Source organism: Cydia splendana, chromosome 20, assembly GCF_910591565.1.
Source record: "Cydia splendana chromosome 20, ilCydSple1.2, whole genome shotgun sequence".
Taxonomy (NCBI): Eukaryota; Metazoa; Arthropoda; class Insecta; order Lepidoptera; family Tortricidae; genus Cydia; species Cydia splendana.
This window is the reverse complement of record NC_085979.1, coordinates 2257332-2279644: the sequence shown is the minus strand read 5'-3', so window position 1 is coordinate 2279644 and position 22313 is coordinate 2257332. Positions and strand designations below refer to the sequence as shown.

At 39.4% G+C, this 22313-nt stretch overlaps 1 protein-coding gene across 1 annotated transcript in view; it reads right to left on the bottom strand.

Moving 5' to 3' along the window:
• Positions 1-22313, bottom strand: part of LOC134800719 (gastrula zinc finger protein XlCGF26.1-like) — a 140175-nt gene that overhangs the window by 2311 nt on the left and 115551 nt on the right. The gene's annotated exons all lie outside the window — the stretch shown is intronic.

Sequence of the window (22313 nt, the reverse complement as noted above, 5' to 3'; positions counted from 1 at the left end):
CAGACTTGTTCATGAAATGCTTGCCACAGTGTCCGCAGCGGTATGGTTTGCCTCCACTGTGAACAGTCGCGTCGCCGCGGAGGCGCTCGAGCACCACGGAACAAGCCATCGCTAGCTGTTCCCTGGCGCGGGCGGCGCTGCCCTCCGAACACACTGGAAAACAAGTTAACAAAACAATTTAAACGGATTATCTATCTATTTTATTAATTTAGGGTGCCCCTTAATACGTATTAATTGGCATAATATAAATTCGCATAACAGATTTGACATAATAATAATTAAAATAAATAATTGTCCATAACATTAAACATGCATAATGATAAAGAAGCATAACACTAATTGCGCATAATAATGACTCCGCATAATTTAAATATGCATAACATTATTAACTATAACTTTAACTGTCTTAAAATGAATTAGCATAATTTTATAAAGTGAGCGTATTAGATGGATCAGGGCAAAACCAACTTAAACAACTCGGCTAGGTAAGGTTCGGAAGGCCTTAGCCTTCGATGTTAGGTTTTTTTTACAATAGAATATTAACATCCTGATTAACTCTTCAGATCTATTAAATAAATAATAGTACATTATTGTCGAGGCTCGGAAGTAGCTACTTGCAGGCTGAGGATTCGTTTTAAACGGACGACCTTGGGAGTCCGTTTAATTGAATCCGAAGCCAGCAAGTAGCCTTCCAGCCGAGTCATATATAGTGCTTTTCTCAAAAATGGTGCAAGAAATATAAATATCATAGAAATATTTTACAAAAGCAACTTTCTGAAGTATATATTTTCACAGAAAAAAGTAGAAACAATTGAAAAAATTAGCTTTGCCGCCTTTTTATTTTTTTAATAAAAAAATAGAAGTGTATTTTTCTGCCGAAAATACGCCAACCTATTTGAGACAGCTAAATAGTCGCGGTACTAATCATCTGTTTGGCTGTTTAATGGGCCTGTGCCTTCATTTGATATGGCCATTTCAACTTTTAAAAAGTTTGGAACTCGACAAATAATGGAATTTGTATGCAACATTGCAGTCCCAAAATCGAGACTGCAATGTTTTTAACTTTTTAATTTTTGACGGACCATAAACTACGCGCTTCGCAACCTATTTTTTAAGCGGCGAAGTCGACTTTGCCGTCCATTTTTGAGAAAAATAATATATACAGTCATAATTACATTTTTCAGTACCTCTAACTGGTGAATATAATCTATACCTATAAATCGGTAGGATGGAGAAAACCATCCAACCTAAATTTAAATTGGCTGCAATTGCTTCCAAATACCGCTTTTTGGTGACGTCTGTTTTCTTCCTTTTATATTTATACCATTTAATAATTATGCAAAGTAACGTTATGCTTATTACATTTATCCTAAGTCATCGTTATAACAATATACGTTATGCGCATTAACATTATGCGTATTGCGTACTCAGTTATGCGAAATAAAGTTATGGGTAATCTATGCCAATTTGAATTAGGAGCATTACGTTATGCGAAATCTCAACGTGTTGTCCGATTGGCGCCGTATCACTAGTTAAAGAATGACACTCGGACAATCAACACAAGATTGTTAGTGTTAGTGTTAGTTATCATTGACACACGTGTAGCATTTTGACATGTAAATCGGATTTATGAGTATGATAGACCGCGAGCCACGAACAGATTTCCATGACCAATCGCCTCCCGGGTGATAACTCGTATATTGGTTAACGGCTATATATGATGACCACCATGGACGTCAGCTGGCGCTCCGTTGGGGGGTGAGGAATGGCAGCCAGCGAAACATGTAAAAAAATTAAATAAATTTTGTCATCGCCTCCCGTTTGATACTTTGTCAGAAGATAGTTTAGATGTCATTATAAATAATAAAAACCGTCAGCCGGTTGTATAGCGGTGGACAGACCGTCAGCTACTTGTATAAATATGTAAAACTTAAGCGCTGTACCTTTTTATTATAGTCATCATCATCATTCATCTCAGCCATAAGACGTCCACTGCTGAACATAGGCCTCCCCCTTGGACCTCCATACGTGCCGGTTGGAAGCGACCCGCATCCAGCGTCTTCCGGCGACCTTAACAAGATCGTCTGTCCATCTTGTGGGTGGACGTCCTACGCTGCGCTTGCTAGTCCGTGGTCTCCACTCGAGCACTTTTCGACCCCATCGACCATCTTCTCTGCGTGCAATGTGGCCTGCCCATTGCCACTTCAGCTTGCTAATCCGGTGGGCTATGTCGGTGACTTTAGTTCGTCTACGGATCTCCTCATTTCTGATTCGATCACGTAGAGAAACTCCGAGCATAGCCCTCTCCATAGCTCGTTGAGCGACTTTGAGTTTTGAGATGAGGCCGATAGTGAAAGACCACGTTTCGGAGCCTTAAGTCATCACTGGTAACACACATTGATTAAAGACTTTCGTCTTGAGGCACTGAGGTATGTCGGACGAAAAGACATTACGTAGTTTCCCGAACGCTGCCCAACCGAGTTGGATTCGGCGGTTGACCTCTTTCTCGAAGTTGGACCTACCTAATTGGACTACTTGTCCTAGGTAGATGTACGAGTCAACAACTTCGAGTACCGAGTTCCCAACAGAGACTGGGATGGGCACAACATTGGCATTTGACATAAGTTTCGTCTTGTCCATGTTCATTTTCAAGCCCACCCGTTGTGAAACTCGGTTGAGGTCATCGAGCATCATGCTGAGTTCCTCCACCGACTTTGCCATGACTACGATATAAGATAGATAAAAAAAAAAGATTTTTATTCGTGACGATCACAAAACATGTACGAACATGTACAGACAACAACAGCAAGAACAGAAGAGAACAATAAGTGTGCATCACGAAATGGACCCAACTCAGCATAATGCTAGCTATAAAGCCAGCGCTGGTCTTCCGTAGGGCCCATTCGGTGATGCCACGACAGATAACACAAAAAGATACATATTAAAACATTGCAAAAGAAAGACAGAAGAAATAATTAAGAAAACAGAAAATACAAAATACAAGAAAACTAATTAAGAAACGAAACAAAACAAAATGAAAAGAAAAGCATAAACATAGACAAAAATTTATAGTAGACGTAATATTATGAACGCGACCATACCATGCGTCAACGCTTGCCTGCAGCTGCTAGCGCCAGCGGCGACTTGCGTAACTAAAACTATCTACAAGCGTGGCATGGCATGGTCCCACCATGGGAAAAGATAAACTATAAGAAGATGGACAACACAATATAAGTAGGCGTAACTTAAAATTATAAAGAAGTGAAAAAAAGAAGCGATATGGCAAAGCAAAAGGGACAATAAACGAACGGTAAGTCTATATAAATACGAGAGACAAAACAAGTTATATGCAACTAGTGTCATGACTCAAAGTTTCCTGTGATTTTTGGTGTAAATACATAAACTGTTTAAGTTTGCACCTAAAAGTGTTAACATTTTGCAGGTTCCTTATTGGCGGAGGAATATTATTCCAAATCTTTGCTGCTGCATATCGGAAACTACCACGGAACGCTGATGTAGCATGTCGAGGTGGAAGTAGATGTATCGCACACTGCCGGCGTTCACGCGTCCTATTGATCGTCAGCTTATCGTAAAGATATCGTGGGGCACTGAACTTCAAGACACCAAAAAGAAGACAAGCTAAATGGAGTTTGCGTCGATGCTGCATTTTTAGCATATTGTGTTTGTTGAGGAATGGAGTGACATGTGCCCTTGAAGGAATGCTGAAACAAAAACGTGCGCAGGCATTTTGGACGCGTTGAATAAGCTTCTTTGTCTTGGCAAGAAGTCGGGGACCATATACACTGTCAACATAATTTAATTTAGAAAGAACAAGAGACTCTACCTTAACCTTATACGCACATTTTCATTTATATATGGCCTTATCTTATAAAGAATTTTAAGTTTATAAAAACAGCTTCTGATAACATTAACAGTGTGGCGCTCAAACCGAAGGCAACTATCCATGAGGAGCCCGAGATTACGAGCCTCCTGAACTTGCTCAATGGATTGCCCCATCAATAACACATTGGCCGTGGGGGTAAACCTCGCTAGTTGTTGTTTGCTGCCAAAGACTAAATATTTGGTCTTGCTAGGGTTGAGCATTAGGCAGTTATTTTTGGCCCAGCATGCAATTTTGCTAAGATCGTGGTTAAGTTTTCCAATTGCACTATCTGCTTCATCTGGCTTACAAGAAATGTACACTTGAATATCATCTGCATAAATGTGGTACTTACAGTGTGTGATCTGCGTCCCTATATCAGCAGAGTATAGAATAAATAAGATTGGACCGATAACCGATCCCTGCGGAACGCCTCTCTTAAGGCTAGCCTGAACCGAGGTCTTTATGGTGCCGTTGCTCTGAGTTAGTTTAACACATTGAGAGCGATTATTAAGATAGCTGTCAAACCACTTTACAGCATTATTATCGAATCCATAGTAAGTAAGCTTAGATAAGAGCAGATTAATATTTAAACAGTCAAAAGCCCGGGAAAAATCTAGCAGTACTAACAGTGTGCACATCCCTTTATCCTGGGAACACAAGATATTGTCAGTGACATCCAGCAAGGCAGTCGCTGTGCCTCGCCCCTTTCTGAAACCCGACTGAACATCTGGTAAGATATTGTTGGTCTCTAAGTAGTCAGTTAGTTGTTTACTTACAATTTTTTCTATTATTTTAGAGAGACATGGCAGAATACTAATGGGCCTCAAATCTTTTAGTTCAGATGGGTTTGATATTTTAGGAAGTGGGCGAACAATTGCTAATTTCCAGATGTCAGGGAATGTACATGTCAAAAAAGAGATATTTATTATTTTGGTAATTATGTCTGCAGTATGAGGAAAAGTCAATAATAGCATGTTTAAATTAATGCCATCACAGCCCGCGGCATTAGACTTAAGGCTCTTAACAATTTTAATTATTTGATCAGAGCTTGATGGGTGCAAATGAAAGACAGAGTCATTAAATCTATGATATTCAAAATAAGTGAGGTCAGATATTCTAATGTCTGGAGTGCCCGGTAGGGTCAGAAAATGTGTGTTAATTACTTCTGGGTCGCTGAATGAGTTGGGCAGTTCTGTATTTTTCTTGGGCAATAAAGTAGATTTTAAATTTTTCCATAGCGATTTTGGTTCGTTTATTTTATTATTTATATTAAGTTTATAATACGCTGATTTCTCACAGTACAGAGCCTTATTTACTATGGATTTCATGTCCTTATAATATTGTCGTTTTCCCTCAGACCGGTTCTTATGGAAGTCAGCTGCAGCCTTATCACGCAGCCGCATCATATCCTTGATTGTGTCTGTAATCCAGGGGTGAGAACCTCCCTTGAGTGTGATTGTTTTTAGAGGCGCATGAAGGTCGAATAAGAAAAGTAAGTTCTTATTGAATACTCTAACCATGTCATTGACATTTCCGGAATTCAACAGAGGGTCCAAAGTCACACACTGCAAGTCCCTATCAAAATATTCAAGTTGTATGTTTTTGAGAGGCCTGTAGGTTATGTGATATGGTTTAGGCTTTTCTAGTTTGATATTAAATTCACAGACTATGAGGCAGTGTCCGTAGAGTGTGCCTACATGTTCAATGGATATATTTTTTGGCTTCATATCCGTGCAAACCACATCAAGCAGAGTCTGGCTTTTTTCTGTAAAGTGCGTAGGTTGCGAAACTAGTTGTGTAAGTTGAAAACATGTCAAAAAATTATTAAATTTAACTATTCTTGAGTCAGCATTTGTTAACAAATTTATATTGAAATCTCCTAATACTATTAAATTATCATAATTCGGAATTGAACTAATTGTGTCAGAAATTGCGTCAAAAAATAAATCCACGTCCATCCAAGGTGGCCGATAAGCTGTACCAATAACTAGCTTTCTCCCATTCACCGTCATAGTAAGCCACATTTGCTCAACTAATCTATGCAGAGGATCGACGGGGTGGGGGAATGTACGGGCATTAAGATTGCGTTTAATATAAAACCCAACGCCTCCCCCTCGCGAACGAGTACCCTGAGGCCTGGGTATGTGTCGCAACTTGTACCCTGGGATCACCGGGGCCCGCCCGTCGCCCTCTGCAGTCAGCCAAGTTTCGTTAAGTGCAAGCACGTCAACATCTTGCCGAGTAGTAGCCGCTATGAGATTGTCCTGATTTGTGCCTAGGGATATCGTCGGCAAACCGAAGGTGAGTGATGTATTCGCCGTTGATGTTGATGCCAAGTCCTTCCCATTCCAGGAGCTTGAAGGCGTCTTCCATTACGGCAGTAAACAGTTTCGGAGAGATAACGTCTCCCTGCCTTACGCCTCTTCGCAATGGAATCGCCCTCGTGCTCTGCTCCTGTACTCGGACCGACATGGTGGCGTTACTATACAAACACTTCAACACTTCGATGTACCGATAGTCAATATGGCATCGCTGAAGAGACTCAAGCACCGCCCATGTTTCCACCGAATCGAAGGCTTTCTCATAGTCCACAAACGCTAAGCATAATGGCAAGTTATACTCTTCGGTCTTCTGTATAACTTGCCGCAGCGTATGGATGTGGTCTATGGTACTATAGCCTTTTCGGAAACCGGCTTGTTCGGGAGGCTGGAAGTCATCAAGTCTGTGTTCGAGACGGTTCGACGCCGGTCGGCCGGCGGTCGGACGCTTGAAAACAGCTTATAGACATGGCTCAGAAGCGTGATGGGTCTGTAGTTCTTCAATAGGTTGTTATCACCTTTTTTGAAGAACAGCACCACCTCGCCTCTATTCCATGTTTCAGGCGTTATGCCCTCGGACAAGACGGAATTAAAGAGCTTCCTGGAGGACTTTAAGTACCGGTGTTCCACCCGCTCTCAGAAGCTCTGAAGTGATTCCGTCTTTGCCCGGCGCCTTGTTGTTCTTAAGCTGCTTCAGGGCCATCCTAATCTCGTACAGACTGATGTCCGGGATATCTTCGGTATAATGTCGGGACAGCTTGGCTCTTGGATCTCCTACCAAGCTGTCAACGGGCTTTGCGATCGAAGTGTATAACTGTCCATATAACCTCTCGATCTCACCTAAAACCTCCGCTTTGCTCGACGCTATGCTGCCATCTTCCCGTTTCAGCTTTGTCAGCTGGCTTTGCCCAATAGACTTGTCCTTTGCGAACACTTTGGAGCCTTGGTTTCGCTCAATAGTCTCTTTAATACGGTTAGTATTAAAGAGACGCAGATCATGTCGCAAGGACTTAGATATACGTCTATTGAGCTGCCTATATGACTCCGCGTCATCGGGAGACTGCAACTGTAGCGAGCATCGTTCAGCCATGAGGTTTAAGGTTTGCTCGGTCAATTTCTGAGGTCTATCTTTACGGCGGGGTCTAAAAAACTTAGACCCTACTGTGTGGACAGTTTCCACTAGCCCGTCGTTGATTTCGTCCACTGAAGCCAAGTTCTCTAGGCAAGCAAAGCGGTTAGAGAGCTCGAGTTGAAAGCTTTCGGGGTTTTGAACATGGGCTCGAGTAGGTCGGAGCGTAGACTTATTATAGTAATAACAAAATCATGAAACTTTGCATGTAGGATTTCATAAGGCATTTCAATATACGCCTTATGGATTTGCGGACATGATCAACTGACGGTCTTTCCGCCGCGATACAACCGGGTGACTATTTTTTTAATTCATGATAGCATCTAAACTGTCATCTGACAAAGTATCAAGCGGGAGGCGATGACTGACGATTTTTGCTCGTGGCCCGCGGACCTGCGGTCTATGTGTAGCTACACATCTCATATATTTAGCAGTATGTATCATTTCGTGACTTTGTAACATAGCACTAGACTAGCACTGCACTTGTAGTCGCAATGACTACATTAGTGAGTCTTTTCTCCAATGTGAATAATTTATTTCTGTAAATCAATTTTAAAAGAGTGACTCTTTAAATGAGTCGGTAAACTTTTCTTGGAATTTGTTGTATACTCATGTTTAGCACAAATGGAATTTGTAACACCATGTCCGCTTTTCTCGTGTTCCATTGCAAGCCGTTCAGATTCGAATGTAGAACCACAAAAATCACAAGGAAATTGTCCTAAGTGAGTGAGTTGAATATGTTTCCTTATGATAGACTTGTTTCTGAAACGTTTTCCACAGTGTCCGCAGCTATATGGTTTGGCTCCACTGTGAACAGTCGCGTCGCCGCGGAGGCGCTCGAGCACCACAGAACAAGCCATCGCCAGCTGTTCCCTGGCGCGAGCGGCGCTGCCCTCCGAACGCACTGAAACACAAAATTACAATATTCGTGAAAAACTTTAAAAATTAAAGACTTTAAAAATTTCGGTAAATTAAAATAATGATGTTCTGCCTTTCCCCGAACATTAAATTTATTATACGAATTTCATTTGTCAATCAACTTTCCGCCAATGATTTTATTTTGACAACCAACCTTCATATTACGCAAAACTCTGCCTGTAGAGTAGAGGGCGTCACTTGCTCTATCACATGGCCTACCATGAAACACGACAAGAGTGGTAGAGAGGCAGAAATCGAAAGTTCGGTTTCTGCCTCTATCACTCTTGCCTATTCGATCGATAGAGAGGCAGATAACGAAATTTCCATTTACGCGTTTCGCGGTAGGCCACCTGTAAACAAACCGCCTTGATGCATCAATGTCATAGTGAAAACTTGTCAAAAAACTGTTTAAGGCCTAGTATGTATAAGTTACTCTATGGTTTACTAAATAAATTAGTGCTGCACTCTGGCGGCAGAACATTGCAGTAATATACTCCCCATTATGATAATGTTTTGCTTTGTAAATTTTTTGTTAAGTTTTTTTTTTTTTTTTTTTTTTAATTTATTTAACAGAACACAAAGTACAGTGTTACCTATAATTAAAGTTTCGCCAAACTGTAAAACAGTTTGTTGGCGATGCGCTCAATTAAACTAAAAACAACAACAGTACTTAGGTAGGTAATAGGTATCATATAACAAATATCAACAACACACAACTGCCTTCCAGCCTGTAATAAACCCTATTTCGACGCAATGAGTACCTACTGTCGTTCGGTAAGTACTTGCGCCGCAAGGCTCGCGCTAAACGTATTGTCACCATTTGTTATTACGATTACGATCTATTTTAGGTCGAAATAGGTATATTAATTTTATGACATAATATATATAACATTTGGAACACATATAATTTGCCAATTAACTGGGCGTATTCGCGTCAGCACGCGATAAATGAGGTAGGGCAAACCTTGGCTTATCGGTGATACTTGGTAATTCGGTGATACTCCGTTATAATCTTACACAGTTCTCACCATGAGGAAATGCGAGCTATAAAATCGTTGGCAGCTGGCAGTTTTTATGCTTGAAATCGGGTTGGCAGCGATTTAATTGCTTACATTTCAGCATTGTGAGCTCAGCGTAATTTAACAATGCATTATCACCGAATTACCAAGTATCACCGATAAGCCAAGGTTTGCCCTAGTTCGCAGGAATCGCAGGGTTTTGGTCTCAGCCAACGTTCCCTGTGTCCTGGAGCCTCCGGGTTAGTGCCGTGCTGATGGCAAACGGCTAGATGGTCTTACATTGGTTCCTGGATAGAAGGGTCGGTGCCTCTTATGGGACGCAACGCAACGTGTTTCAGCAGTCAGTGCTGCTGGTTCGACTGCGGAGTATGCGGCTAAACAGAAACATACTAACTACTCTGCCTTGGAACCAATGTATTGGCTCCTCTACACGATGGCCCAGCGCTGCGCCAGCGAGTTGGTTGACCTTGTGGTGGTTGGAACGGAACTACACGATGGCGACATTCAGTTGTGATCTAACCGGTTTCCAAGATGGACGTGGAAGCATTAGCCGTTGCAGCAATTTATCTATACGCCACGTACCATTATTTTAATCAAGTAATTTAAAAAAAATGTTGTAGAAACTGCAAGAGTTTTTTGATGATACCTACTTCCCGAAAATAAATGAATGTTAGATTTTTTTAAAGAATTAAATTAATTAAATATCTTATTTTAATTTCATGTTACCATATAATTTGCTTAAATTATTTTATAGCATATTTTAATTTTAATTAATTTTGTTACATACTAGCTTACCAACATAGCTATGCAAATTGTGCAATGTATGTACTTACTATACAGTGTGGAAAGATATGTCGGGCCCTGGAGGGAAACTACCTTAAATCCTTAAGTTGGCTCATTTTACTTAAAGGAGACATTCCTTTATTTTTAAAAAGAAACCAAACCGTATTCAAAGATTTTTTTTAAATTCGCTTGTCTCGACCGGGAATCGAACCAAGTAAAACTTCCAAAAAATAAACACTTGCTATTTTTTCTACTAGTCGATACAGTCAATGTTAATGATAACATTTCTCCAAGAAACATTAGGTCTTACACTCGTCTGTCGTACAAATTATCCATAAAATCGAATATTTAGTACTCAAGAATATTTTTAGCAAAATTGAAGAAAAAAAGAAAAATCTTTGAATGCAGTTTTATTTCTTTTTAAAAATAAAGGAATGTCTCCTTTAAGTAAAATGAGCCAACTTAAGGATTTAAGGTAGTTTCCCTCCAGGGCCCGACATATCTTTCCACCCTGTATATAGTAAGATATGTATCTAATATTCATTTATTTAGCTATAAGTATGTATTGTTATATTTATTTATTTAAATTGTAAATGTACTGTCTGCGTAAATTTCCTAGTCCTTCATTACATCTATAATGAGGCCACGTACTCGTCATTTTAATAAAAAAGAAACGTAAATTGATACTGAGTACAAACGTCCGCACTCGATCGCGTTCGAGCACGCACTATGGATTGGGCCACGTGTAGATGCGTCACGCCATCGCTGGCCCAGTCCCTTTGATGTGCGGACAATAACAGTCACCGCGGCCAACCCATCGCCATCCCGCGCGCCATAAGCCAACCGCCACCACTACCCTCTCTACACGTTGGCCCAACATATTGGACCAATATGTTGGGCCATCGTGTAGAGGAACCATATGATTTTATACCAGTTGCGGTGGAGACTACAGGACCTTGGGGTGCGGAGGTTACGGAGTTTGTGTAAAGCCTCGTCTCCATATCGCGCGGCAAACCATCGAACATTGGCTCGCGCGGCAGCCGTGTGAATGTTCGGTGGTTTGCCGCGCGATATGGAGACGGGGCTTAAGAATTGGATCGGCAATTAATAGTTAGGGGTTGGGATCCTTTCACATCATTTCACAATGAGGACATTGGTCAGAACCTTGTACTGGACAAGAGTGTTTTGTCGCTATCATATATATAAAATCGAAAAACCAGAACGGGATAAAACACGAGCGAAGAAGCGAGATGGCGCCTTACAAATTTCAAAAAAAGTTTTTGACACGTATCTCGAATACGACGCACGTATGATAAGAAAAAACTGTTTAAATCTATTATCTAAATATGAGAATAGAACTAGAGCATAAAAACTATCGCTTTCGTTGCGTATTTAATTTACAATAAGCAAAAGAAAATTTCATAACAATCTTCATTTTACGATGATCGACCATTTTCGGCAACTATCGGTTAGTTTCGTTTCGGTGGTCAAAATTATTTGATGTGGTGCTACAGACATACCCAATGTTTAAGTTTGTCATGTTGGTATACAGTTATTGCGGCGTTTTATTACACGAAGTAAAATAAAAAGTGCTGACAACCTCAACCTTAGTCTATAACCATACGAGTGACTTAAATGCCGTAAATGACTTATCAATCAAATTAGTATTATCGTATGATTATCGTGTTAATAATTTGTATTTTATTGTTTTAAATTTCTTTTTGAGTTATATTATTCAGATTGACTTTCACGGCTTCGGCAAACATTACCATTCGTCCGGGGAACGGGCTGCCGAGATGGGCCAAAAATATCAGTTCAAGGGATGGTGCCCGTAATAATGTGTGTGTGTGATAATTATACTTTTCACCACACCAGCTCGGAAAGGCTTACTTTGCACTTCAAAAACTGATAGCAAAGTTGCATTTTATTCCCATGTGAGGCAAAGTACACAAATGCAAATTTTGAGTTGTTTTCTTATGTTTGCTGGAAGAATTGACTTTTAAATGATGATTTTGGATGATAGATATTTAATAAAATTCATTTGAATTTGATTTGGTTTGATTTTGTTTGATATTTTACATTTAATATTTGCTTCGGGTTGGTGTGGTGAAAAATTTTGTGTTTCACTCGGGGGCAAATTTTGTTTAACCCTCGTGCTTTGAAACCCTCGCAACGCTCAAGATTCCATTTTTCGAACCACTCGCTACGCTCGTGGTTCAATTTTGGAATCTTTCGGTTGCTCGGGTATCAATATTAGCACGAGCGGTTAAACAACAACTTTGTCCCCTTGTAAAACAAATAACTATTAATGACTTTACAGATATAACCAATTCGGGAACTGTTTTCTCGCGTAATACGATACGACTCGACCAGGTAGGATTTTTTCTTCTTGCTGAACAGTCCCCATCAGATATATCGGAACGGCCGAGGTATTCACAAATATCTGAACAATGTAAATTATAATGTAGTTAAAGTGCATGCTCAGATATTTTGGAGCTCAAGGGTTGCTCAAGATCTGCTCAACCTCGGCCATGGCGACTGGCGAGAGCTATCGCAAGACCGGGAAACATGGCGTGATCTGGTGTCGGAAGCCAGGAGTCATTTTTGGTCGTTGCGTCACCGTAGCCGTCGTAAGTAATATCAATATCCAGACAGGGAAATGGGGACTATTTACGTTTGTATGAAAATGCGATTTATGGGCGGTGGTCGTACATATTTGTCTTAAGGCGGAAATTAATCTAATGAACGTTTTTGCAATTGGGCTTATAAAAATAAATAATAATTTTGGGTTAGCATTTGAATCACGCAATAGGGAGGGGCGGGGGGAAGGGTGGCATTGTATAGGGGTTGGTCACCCCTTTCAAACGACACCCGATTTGTGTCTAGGAGACGCGTAGTTTTTTTTTAATGAGTGTTTGAAATTACGTGTGACGGAAGTGACGGAACGAAATACAGTGCCAGAGTCACCGTTAGGTACGACGACGAGCGAAGCGAGGAGGAGTGTTAGGTATCTTGCGTTCACAACACACCCGACTCGCTTTCAAAAAAGAAATACAGTGGTCAAAAACATGTATACGGACAAAGTGGTCAAAAACATGTATACGGACAAAGTGCTCAAAAATATGTATAGGAAATTCAAATTGGTTACCCTTTCGTACGCTTTGGTTGTTTTATTGAACATAACCTCAAAAATTAAAAAAAATATTTTCGTGGTAACTATTGATTTCCTAACTTTGGGGATGGGTTCGGGGGGGTTCCTACTCCCTTCCCCCTCCCTATAATGCGTAACTCAAATGCAACCCCATAATTTTATGTTGAAACAAGTTTTAAATAAATACCTACGTAGATGAAAAAATCTTGCCTTTTACCAAATCACATCATTTATTGAGAAATTTGCGAATTAAGTTATCCAAATATCGGTTACAAATAAGAAGTCCCTATCAAAGTTATAAACCCTGGCAGGGTTCAATACATAATAATATTGGTATTTAACTAAACATAAGACAAACTCTTTATTTCATTTAGGCGAGCTGAGCTGCGGGCCCGTCTAGTTGTCATATAAAAGCCAACCTTTCTGTAGCACCAAGTTGCAACAATTTCAATGGGCTAAATAATTTGTTTTTGAAAAATTTCACCATTTGACATTGAGAAAAGAAGTAATGTCACAGCCAACAATATTTGAAGATGATAATGACCTATATTAGTAATCAAATGTATAAAAAAATCTTGATGCAAAGTAGCTACAGTGTAATGTAAGCAAGTTAATCATTCCAGATTCTTGTACTGTTGTCATCTCAGGGCAATGGTTAGACATGGTGGTAGGTTTTGACATTCAAGAGCAAATTTTATCATAAACAGACCTTGAAGCACTTGTGGTCGGTGCCACTCCTCGGGGCCAAGCACGAGCTCATCCTTGACCTCATGATCAATATACAGTCCAGCCTCTGCAGCTGCTGCGCTCACTCCTCGCACCCCGCTGTCCTCACACTCCACCTCCTCCTTTACACACACCTCTCCGGGCTCCGTCTTCACACACACCGCCTCTGCCTTAGCACATGCTGTCTCTAGAGGCATGTTGTTGTGTGCTCACAAGCTGGTAACAGTGAGTACCTGCAATGCAAGTAGCACATGATCTGTGGAGTCTCACAATAACTACCATAGAAGGAATGTTGTGGTATTTCATTTCTATCAGAATATGTGTATGACGCAAGTGTCAGCAACACCAAGAAAAAGAATAGAAGAAAAATAAGTTTTTGGCAATAATTTCATTTTTGGTACAAGCTTTTATCACTGACTGTACTTTTCTTACGACAGACAACTAATACTCATTGAGACAATTCTAAATCCCCTAACACAACTAGGTTGCGTTGTTTCATCACAGAGTTCCTATGGCCACCTCCTGTCTCCATCATCAGATCAGCTCGATGGTACCATAATATTGCATTGTCATCCGATTTATACATGCATGCAAAATTTCAGCTCAATTGGAAACCGGGAAGTGGATCAAATTTAACTTGCAAGATTTAATTACAGACCGACAGACAACGGGACAGGTGAAAGTAAATAAAAGCTTGTAATAAATTTAATCTCCAAAATATAGCAGAATAAAATCTATACTATGCAAGTGGGTAATGTACAAAGTTATTAAATAAAGGTTTTAGCAATACAAAGAAAGAGTAATCTTTTGATAAATATCCATTAGAACATAACAAATAACACACAAGTCACACTAGTTCCACAATGGCCTACATAGCCACCATGTCACATTATTTACTACTCATTAAGAAACACAATAATCCTACACTAAATGGTGACACAAACTACTAAAAGACTAAAATAAAAGAAATTACAAAAATACCATGTGGCTTGATGTAAGGCCAAATGGGACTCAGACCTGAAACTGTGCGTCACGGCGCCCTGGGGCGCCGCAGACAATAAAGAGGGGCGCCGTAAGGCAATCTTTTTCACCATGTTATATACCTATTTCGAATAGCCTAGCTAGGTCAGGGCGCCGCGCCGAGATTAAATTTTTAACATGCAAATGCGCGCGGACTAAAAATATAGGGAACCCATGGACTAAGTACTACACTGTTGACGTAAATGAGATATTCCTAGAATTACATACAAGTTCGATATAGTTAGACGCGATCACGTGAACAAGTATAGCTACAGCACATGCAGAGTACGTAAAAGTAGCTAAACATAAGCAATGAATATAAGTACCTTTCTCGCTAGCCTCAGTAGTCTCGCTCGATCAACGAAAGCGTAAGTCTATTTATTTATTCACCTGGCAAAAAATACAAACTAACATAACCTTAATAATTTGACAGCTTAAAGGCCAGTCCAGACGGGAACAATTTTTCACCAATCCGATTAAATTGTCTGATCCAATCAGGTGATATGTATTGGTATTTATACAAACGCCCCCGATTATGACCGATAAAATGTAGGTGCGGACGCAAGACTAACAATTTCTGACGTTAGTATAGTATTCGCGTCTGGGGACATTTTTAAAAAATGTAGAGCGCTCAAGTATCACTATTAATCAAAAATTGCAGATTGACGCATTTGATCATCTAAATCATCTTGTCTGGACTCCACTTTAATCGAAAATTGGTGAGGAAACTGGAGTTTGACACCCAAGGCCCCAACGTTATCTGTTCACTTTGACGGCGCAGCAACTAGTATCACTTCTCTCTCCTCGCTCTTTTAAAAATGCCATTTGTCAAAAAAGGACAACCATACTGTTGACAAGATGAACTTCAAATCAAAGTGTTGCCTTTTTTGGTGCATTCAGGCTGTGTGTGTATGTGTGCTCTTTTAGGGATGTGAAAAGTCGATTTTAATCATGTTATATATCGATAAACGCTACACAGCGGAACGAAATAGCTATTAATAGAAGCTTCGTTATCTTCGTTAAACATAAACATAATTGAAATGCTAATGAATAATAAATATATTAGAATATAATAAAATAATTCAATTATTGCGAAACACATGTTTTAGTAGGTATTTATGTATTTTAATTAAATATCTGAACTTTTCCTTGGTTCCCTGCTGGGGCGTGACGATAAAATTGTGATCTGATAACCACAATAAAGAATAAAAGCGTTTTTGTGCATTTTAGGTATCGTTAAACCTTTGAAGTAAAATTAAAATTGCAAGAAATGTCGATAGTTTATCGATATGACTTTATCGACATGGCTACAGCAAGGTGGTGCTACACCAAGCCGAGTTGGTGGTAACTAGTGGGATTTTTTTTCCCCAGTAGTTACCAGTGGTAAAAGGTGGGAAAAAAATTCCCAGTAGTTACCACTGGTAAGAACTTGGTGGTAACTAGTGGGAATAACCCGTGTTAAATTGTTTATCGTACACTAAACAAAAGTGGTTACAGTGACAGCTCGTTGAGACGTAATCTCTAAATATTATATATCTATGTCAAAGAATATAAGGCCCCATTCGCACGACAGCTTAAAAAGCGTTGCGTTAAAACCCGACGTTGGCGCTTTTTTACCGTTTCCAATATTTGTGTTCATATGAACGCTTAAAAATCACTTGTGAGTCGTACTGCCACGTACGCATCTCAGCAAAGCCATACTTTATTTGCTATTACGACGTATTATTTGAATATAGCTTGAATATTTCAGGAATTTGTAAGCATAAGTTGACATTTTTAAGGTGAAACTAATAATAATCTTGACGATTGACACCAAAAATTGACACTTGACAGCCAACTGACAGCAGCGCCGGCGCTTTTTCAACGCTTGTGAGAACAGATACACGGATTTCCGTATGGTCTATTCAATTTGACGCCAACGCTCAACGCCGAAAATCGAACAGTGCTCGATAAAAAAGCGCCGCGCTTAAAAACCGCCTTCGTGTGAATACATACATGGTTATCCATTTGTGTCATTCAAACGCTTTTTTAACGCGCGTTGAAAAAGCTGCCGTGCGAACGGGGCCTAAAAGTGGTAACAGACTATCGCACCGGACCGCGACCTTGGTGCGGTGCGGAGCATTTATCGATAGTCTGTAAGCTTCCATCGCACATAATTATTATTAATAGCGGTGCGGTGGGCATGCACGTCGCACCAACTGACAGGTAATAATAATACTGGTGCGCTCCGCACCAATTTCCATAGTGTGTAAGCTGCGTCGCACCGTTTGACAGCGGGGCTACCGCAAACTACATTCGACGTGTAACCTCTCTGTCGCACTTATAAATTCGTACGTAAGTGTGACAGGGAGACAATACGTCGAAAGTGGTTCGCGGTAGACCCTCGGCTTTAATTTTCAGTGGAATGTTAAACGTCAATTATACTACTATGACGGGAGTACAGCGATTTTTCTTGTTAAGTTTATAATTAATTTTGTTGATATTCTCTACCTGTCACCATTCTCACTGACTCTGGCAAAGGCCCTAAAGGCTGCCATTTCTCTAATATACTATATATATCATGTGATCAACATGGAGCCCGAGATCATAGGTGACGCGGAAAGACAATCCATCATTGAAATCTTGGAATTGTATAAAGATTTCCCGTGGTTATGGGACTTAATCCACGCCAAATATTTTGATAAGGACGCTCGCTCGCAATCATTCGAAGTCCTTTTAGAGTGCTATCAAAAATACTTTCCCAATGCAACGGTCACCAGGATATCAGGAAAAAAATTGAATACTTAAGATCATGTTACCGGCGGGAGCGAAAAAAGGTTGGTAAATAAATCAAGTTTTTTTTAAATTGTATTCAATAATGTACCAAATAAAAACAATAAATCATAACATACAAAAATCTTGCTAACTTCAGGTGGAGTCCAGCAAGACTACAGGAGCTGGCTCAACGGAAATATACCAACCGAATCTCTGGTACTACCCATATTTAAATGTATGACTTGTATGAGTATATTCTGACCATCCTGAGTTTTCATTCCAAGTACTTATCAAGTATGGATAGCTTATAGGGATGTGTATGCATTCTTATTGCAACGTTTGTGCATAGTTAGTGTGGTCAGAGTCTATTCAGAGGCGAATAAAAAAAAAGTCAATTAAAGATCTGTTTTTTATAAAATAGCCCCTTGAGATGATATATTATGTTAGGTATATGGGACAGTAAGCTGCAGAGGCTACCTTTTCTCTGCAGCTTACTGTACTATTTACACTTTTAATTTTCAAGTCCAGTCAACCTATTTGATTTCGGTACCCCTTCATAATGTGGCAAGTTATGAAGTGGCCCCGAAACCAAATTGGTTGACTGCACAGTTTTCACATTTTGTAACTATTATTTGGAAAGGGTCTAGTGATCCTACAAATGTTAGCCAGTTTAGTGAGTCATGGGGAGTATGTATTTTTCTGACACTAATATTATTGTTATAAATAAGTATAAGTAACATATATTTCTTCCCTTTAATACTGCCAAAATTGGTGTGACAGAGAGGTGACTGATAATAAAATTATTGTTAATTATTATTAGGTATTTAGTATGATCATTCTAATTAGGTGCCATAAAAGCTGTGATTCATAAATAATAATAATTTGATTATTAATAGCATATTGTTTTATTTCTCACATTAGGTACCTACACATGTTTGTTGTTGACACAAAAGTTGCTGTTTTATTTTTTTATTCCAGATACTAAAAGGTTTTCTAAAGTAAAAGTAAGGTAAACATACTAGTCAAAATACTAGTACTCCACATGGTATTTGCTCAATAGATGACACCTTGCTGTCATCGCTATTGACAATGAGTCAATGACTTAAGTTTCAAGATGACATGTACTGGGAAAATATGTACACATTACCTAAATATATGCATATTAAGCTGATGGTACCAGGTTCAAATCCTGGTACCGCCATTTACTTGGGTGATGACAAGGGAAATGAATTGTTTCATTTGTTATACACAAAGTTAACTACATAGGTATGACAAAAGATACAATTGTTTCACCTCTATATAGTCTTTGAGAGCTTCAAAGATAGCTTGGCAGGTCTCTGGTATTATTTCTGAGAGCAGTTGGGACGATATGGTCGTGCAGAATTTCAGTTCTCTTAGGTCTCTGCCAGATATTTTAACGTCGCCTAAAATTAGTGGCAATTGTAGCCACTACCAAGGCGATTTTAGTTTGTTTAGATAACACTGGAGGCATTCTTTTTTGAAAACTTATACATTTTCGTGGTGTCATAGCAACTGGACGGCAATGTAGCCAGTTGACGAAATAAAAATATGCAGGTACAATGCTTCAAAGAAACTGATTTGCAAAGATTTTCATGCAAAACTATGGATTGTGTTGTCTTAGGCTCTCTACCTACCTCTAAAAAGCAAAGCCGCATTGAAGCCCTTAAGATTTAATTTAAAATTATAAAGGATTCCATTGCAAAAATTTGATGAAAAACACGGAAATATGGGACACTTGGCAACACTGGCGCACGTGTGCGGCAGTCTGTAAGCTAGGATCGCACCGTTTTGACGGTCCGGTGCGATAGTGTGGAAGCCCACGCCAGTAAAGCAATTCCTAGAACCGCTCCAAGGTCGCGGTCCGGTGCGATAGTCTGTTACCACTTTAATACTCACTAGGAGAAGAACGGTAACTCCATACAAAAAAATGTCCCCAACCGTTTATACGTTTATACTAGTGGCGCCGTCTTTGTGTACCAATGGAACTAAAGTTGACAACCTGTTTAGCCTGGCGGGTATTGGTAGGTAGTAATTCTGTTGATAAACATATTTGTTATCTTCATATCACGAAATATATGCAAGATGCAAATATTACCCCTTGTTTGTGGTATTATCAATTGATTTAAATAAAAGGCATGTTTATGTTTATAACATTATATATATTATTTATTAAAAAATGTTTTACATATAAAAATATACACTGAAAACTGGCAACTGGCAACTTAATAAAAAAATAGACATTAATAAAGCGCATTCACAAAGTTTTCAGTACCTTTTATACAAATAACATTAGGCATGCCTACCTATTACACTTTACACACAGATACACTACACTTTACATACGGCATTTTACACAGATTTCCAACTTGTATTCATACATTTCTTCACGGTTAATTAATACGCTTTCCAGATGCGTTATGACTCGGTTCCTTCTGAACCCATTAAAGTTGTAAATTTCACTCTGGCTGCTTCAACAGCCGTTGCTCCGCATTTAGTACATTTTATATGTGCATTGCTGTAATCCATGTAGGTACAGACTTACAGTCTTAAGTGGTACGTAGCGGTACACGTTGTATGTATTATTTAAAGAGTTAATAAATAAAATTTTCGTTATGAACTTTAACCACAGCAGTTGGACAGAGTCATTGACAAATATATTTTTTATTATGGTGGGTAGACGTACCTACCCTCCATATATTTTATGAACATTGATAAAGACAGTTGGAAGCAAATATTCATTATAAAACTTAATCGCATGTAATTAAGTTTTAAGCGTTTTAAGTCCCGTTTTATGATTAATATTGTATAAAATTCGTGATAATTTAAATCAGAGTTGGGAGCAATGTTGCTGTAGAAAAATGTTTTTATTTTTATTACTCGCAACTTTTTCCCGGAGGCCAACGCACACATAGAAGATTTAGGCCCCGTTCGCACGGCAGCTTTTTCAACGCGCGTTAAAAAAGCGTTTGAATGACACAAATGGATAACCATGTATGTATTCACACGAAGGCGGTTTTTAAGCGCGGCGCTTTTTTATCGAGCACTGTTCGATTTTCGGCGTTGAGCGTTGGCGTCAAACTGAATAGACCATACGGAAATCCGTGTATCTGTTCTCACAAGCGTTGAAAAAGCGCCGGCGCTGCTGTCAGTTGGCTGTCAAGTGTCAATTTTTGGTGTCAATCGTCAAGATTATTATTAGTTTCACCTTAAAAATGTCAACTTATGCTTACAAATTCCTGAAATATTCAAGCTATATTAGTAGTAATAGCAAAAAAGTATGGCTTTTCTGAGATGCGTACGTGGCAGTACGACTCACAAGTGATTTTTAAGCGTTCATATGAACACAAATATTGGAAACGGTAAAAAAGCGCCAACGTCGGGTTTTAACGCAACGCTTTTTAAGCTGTCGTGCGAATGGGGCCTAAGGCGCACACATGCGCAATTATTTGGGGACATAACTTTCTTAGGAAGTGAACAGGCCTGATTGCAGCATACGGAGTTGTATGGCCCCGCGCGCACTGCGATAATAAAATCGCACGGATCGCACCCGGACCTCAGTCGGCATTTCGCTCTCCAAGCGTCAACATGTCGGAACCTGCTGCTGAAGACCTTTGTGGTATAAATACTCAAAGTCATACAGCGATCGCATATTAAAGACAACGTTTCATGACAAACGACTGGTACGAAATCCATGTTGAGAATGAACAAATCGTCGACTTTTTCATCGCAGTGCGCGCAGTGAATTTTCTGCGATATATTACAGCGCGATTCTAAAATCGTGTCGCAAAAACTAAAATCGTGGTGCGCGCTTGGCGTAAACAGCCTCCGAGCCCACGCCAGTAAGAGCTATTCCTAGAACCGCTCCACGAAAAAAAAATTTATAACGAGTACCCTCTTTTACTTGAAACACCTAAATTGAACATAGGTAGATTGAAGTCGAAATTTAAACAGATTTTACTACACAAATATGAAAATTTAACCTAGCTACCTACTTTCTTGTGTTAACAAAGCGTTTGTGCCGCTATAATATTATAAGAATTCTTCCTGTTATGTTCGTGTTATGAAATGTCACTATTAGTACTATGTTAGATTATCGCAAGATAGATTTAGGATACATACATATAGGTAAATTTATATGTTCTTAATGATAACTTAACTTGTCACTTAATAATTAGTGTACCTATTTAGCTTAAGATTAGTTTAGAGCGCACCGCCAACAAACTGTCTCACAGTTTGGCGAAACATTAGATTAAGGTACTAAATATTGTATTTTTTCTGTTAAATTTTCAATAAAAAAAAAAATGAATCTAGTATTAAACTGGATTGGGCATGAGTGGTGGGGATAACTGACAGAACGGGATAGTCTTACGTATCTTTCAGTAGGAGTAGCAGAGAAAGCGCCATTATTGTTTTTCCTTATCACAGTCTCACATATTTTTTGTTTCCCACCATTTTTTTAGTATGGATAATGGTGGGCAACAAATAAATTCGACCAATCACAGTGTCGCATTTGCGTATGTTTTGTCCCTCACGGAGGCACGCGTATACCACTTCTATACGATCCTACCTTCTATGAACCGCTCCAATGCAC